The 4,201-nt window shown below is 38.5% G+C and overlaps 1 pseudogene; it reads right to left on the reverse strand.

Moving 5' to 3' along the window:
* Window positions 1–322: 322 nt before the first annotated feature.
* LOC115631756 lies at window positions 323–1,563 on the reverse strand (annotated as a pseudogene).
* Window positions 1,564–4,201: the final 2,638 nt, after the last annotated feature.

Below are 4,201 nucleotides of genomic sequence, written 5' to 3' on the forward strand. Positions count from 1 at the left end.
TATTGCCGTTTTTATATACCAGAGAGCACAAATTAGCAGGCAAAGGGCTTTCAGTATTCGGAAACCTTTGAGATGTGTTTGGAACTTAATTATTCTTTCAAACTACTTTTTTGCCTTAATGTGTTTTGCTCTTATTGTTTTCTTTTTATTAACAAGTCTAGCCTTTAACTACCGCTTTCATCATGACTTTTGAGTCCGGTCGTTGGAGTTATCGATTTCTATCCGTTTTAATAACTTATCTGTGTCACTTTTATCTATTTTGGATCCGAAGGTATTTTAGCGCACCAATTTCTAGCTCCAGTAGGATACATTGTTAAGCATCTTAAATGTAATCAAATATTTTATTTAAGATAACGTCAAACTTGTGGTGTGCTAGCTTCTGAAAAATATAACGCAAATTCGTGTATGAGTAATGGATGTCTGAGTTTTGACAATCTTTACAGTTGTAACTCAACTGGTTGTGTGTGCATCTAATTGACTTTTGGGAACATTTGGGTACCTTGCTTTAATTTGGATGAGTTGCCTAATGACCCTTTTGGCTTGTGTAATTTGTTCAGGGTAACTAGTCAGCTATCCTTAGTCCTCGTTCCCATCAACTTTGGGGTCCTGGGTGGGAGTGGACTCACGCATCTTACGCTTGGCATTAGCAACACCGTCAATGTCTTGCTTCAACTTAGCTGAGTTGCCAGAGTTGCGTCTCTTGGTTCCTGTTGCTACTTCGATTGATGTTCCTGCATTCTTAGAAGTCTTGGAAGTACGTGCCGCATCATCATCGCCATCATCTTCGACTTCGTTTATAATCAGTCCCTCCATGGGATAATCCATCAAGTCCGCATAAGTATCTATCGGGGCCGAAGATGGCAGCAGCTGCTGATCGCTGACATCAGGGCTGGTCTCACCAAATTCCAGGGCAGCCGGAGAGTTACGAATCTTAGGAGCTGACTGGGCTTGAATAGATGCAAACTGGTAGGTCTTTATGGCTGTCTGCACGATCAAATTAGTGGTGTAGAAAAGAGCCTTATTTGCCAACCGGAAAGCAACCGAATAGCCGAGTCCGGGAGTTCGACTCAAATATCCGTCAATGACCGACTCGTGTATTTCCAGAGTCGGGTTAACAATATTCTGAAATAGGATCGAGCTACCCTTAGTGATCGGCGAGAGCAGCCAAATAACAATAACCACTTTCATCTCATAGTATAATGGGAGCCAGTAGATGAAGAAGTCCGTGAATTTCTCAAAGAACGTGAAGAGTCCAAACACAATCCAGTATGTAAGCCATTCGACATACTCGCCTGATCTCTGGTTGCGTACAGCCTTGTACGACAGATACGCTGGATAGAGTGTGCCACAACACATTATTATTAGGCGTGACAGAAGACTGCCGATCATTTTGGAATAGGAAAACAATAATCACGGCCCGAAATAAAGTATAGTATGGACACGCTCTTGTCCGATAGAAAACTGGCACTACTTGTAAGATGCACTCTCACGCGAAATTCAGGACTCGCAGCGTGATTCTATTTTAAATTGTGTTATGTTTTCGTTTCGGTTTTTTATATTTTTTTAAATAGAACAAATTAATTTTGAATACTCTCAATATTACTAGTCGCTTTGCGTTGAGCTCAGCACTGACTGAATACTATTTCAATGCTTCAAGATTCCATATACATATATTTTAAAATGAAGTTATCGAAATGAGTTTGAGTTGAGAGATTAAATTGCATGAAGTTTGTGTTTATTTCTAGGTTTTTGGCGCACTTTGAAAGTAAAAAGAGTGTTAAAAATAAATAATGCACTCTACGTGGTTTTAATTAAAATATGTTTCTAACTGAGGTGTTTAATATCTTATTAAAGGAACTTGGCTCTGCTAGCCATAACAAAATATAAATAGGGGCCAACTTTTTTGAACCCGTTGCTATAAAATTCAAAGTATTGAATTGGGAACAAAATTGACTGAGATTGCAGTTGGAAAAACACCAGCTTCTATGCAGAAATTAAATATAACGTTAAAGTCGTGCCTGCTCGAGCCTTGAATATCCTGCTCTTACTATGTCAGCTTTTATAAAGTAATGAGGTTTGTAATAAACAAGTCTGCATACCAAGTTTGGGTTCCCTAACTAGTATGATTCAAAAGTTATCGATGTTCATACAGTCGGACAAATGTATGCGATATCTGCTACGCATCCTTTTGCCTATTTCATACACTTTTCAACATTCGGGTGAAGAAAAAGCAACAGAAATAAATATACATACATAATATAAATAAATACAAATTATAGTAATATTTTTGGTTAATCTTTCACAAGGGGAATAATTTATGCTCAACAACTTTTATGTTTTTATAATATTTGACTTCCAAAATATTACACACTTATACAGACTTGTTTCATTTTACAAAAACATTATGAACTGTGAAGTGTTATGAAGTGGTTTAAAAAATGTATATATTTGTAGAAAGCTTGTCAAAAATAACCCAAGACCCAAACAGAATTGGGTAAAATATTGGTTTGATTCAATGCTTCGGTATTAAGTGCTGAAACAAGACTTTGCATCTGCTTTCTGCTTTCGGAAATGTTCTGTTAATAACTAAATCTGAGCGGCCTACATTGCATTGTTCCAATTTGCCGTTCATTGCTCGAATTTTTGAATTCACAAAAGCAGCACAAATTTTTTGTTTCCCATCCTGTGAAAGTACAGTCTCGCCTGCTCAACCATATGAGCACACACAAAGCGCATTGCAGCTGATTAGAGCATGGACCACGGACAACAGACCAGCAACCACAAAGGTTGGTTGATATGCTCACAAGGACCACGTGCCTGAAGAATATATGCGGCACGCCCTTTTTTACGCCCATAACTACACCTCTACCTACGCCGTAGCACGTGCTCCAAATGACGCACGTTACTGTTGCTGCCACTTCTGCAGAAATGCATTGTTGCATAAAGTTTGCTGTGCGGCAGCCAGCCACTAGTTGCTACTTTGTGTTCGGGGGATGGGGCTGGGGCTGGGGCTGGGGCTGGACGGGTTTCTGACGTGCCACCCCAGAAAGCCAGACAAATGCTGGCTGGAAAATCGATACGAAAAGAAGTTGGTAGCGACCCATAAAGTGAGAAATATGAAGCCAATGAATAACAAACGGCAAGCAGGCAGGCGATATGAGATAAAACTGTCTCCTACCCCTTCACCCACACCCACACCCATACACACACACAGATAAGTATTTAGACACATACACAGAAACCTACTTCCCTACTACGCAACGGCGTCTGTCGCGTCGTTTTGGCGCGCGTTGGCGCCATTTTGTTTTATTTATGAATTTGTGGCAGACACAGAGTGAGGAGCAAATCGTCCCAGCCTCAGTTCCAGACATGGAACACTCATTTCCTCTTCCCCCCTCGTGCCCCTTCATTGTTTGTTCCACTGATTTGGCGCATTCGTTCGCGGTTGCTTCGATGCTCGAGTATGGTCGCTCGATTCTCTTCTTCTTTTCTATTTTTTTTATTGCTGGCGTTGCGTAGTTTTGGCCTTTATTTGATTTTTTCCATTGACTCAGATTTGGGTCAACCAACCGCTCACATTCGTCTGTGCATCCTTACAGTCGTTTACAGTTAGTTGGCGACATGTTCAGTCTCCGGCGTTGTCGCATTGTTGCTGCTTCCACTTTTTTCTCGATACACTCTCCAAAGAGAGCATATCACAAATTGTTGATGAGCTTTATAAAAAAGTAACTGAATGTATATCTATCTATATATAAATTCTGTTTGTTCTCGAGAGACTCCTTAACTAATTAATGAATTATAATTAACTATTTGATCACAGAATTGTTTAATGGATCTGAATAGTTATTGAAATCTTCGTCTTTGTAAGGGAGAAGAATGCTTCAGAATTGATTTACATTTAAGGAAATAAAGGCTCAGTAAAATTGAACTCTTTTAATCTGTAGTTAGTCACTAATTAAGTGAGGCAGATTTGAAAACTTTAAAGTCTAAATCGAAAAGCTATAATTATGTTTGATATATTGGCTATAATTTATTAATATTGTAAAATGCTGAAATAAAATTGTGACAAATTAATAATAATAGTAACAGAGATATATAAATATTGGATATGTAATAGGTGTATTTTAAGATTTATTAAATAATTTTAAAATTATTTTTTGTATGAGATCCTTGTAAACATTTGTTAAGGGTTTCAAAGCTC

Source organism: Scaptodrosophila lebanonensis, unplaced genomic scaffold (assembly GCF_003285725.1).
Source record: "Scaptodrosophila lebanonensis strain 11010-0011.00,11010-0021.00 unplaced genomic scaffold, SlebRS2 tig00001412-arrow-pilon, whole genome shotgun sequence".
In the NCBI taxonomy this organism is placed as follows: domain Eukaryota; kingdom Metazoa; phylum Arthropoda; class Insecta; order Diptera; family Drosophilidae; genus Scaptodrosophila; species Scaptodrosophila lebanonensis.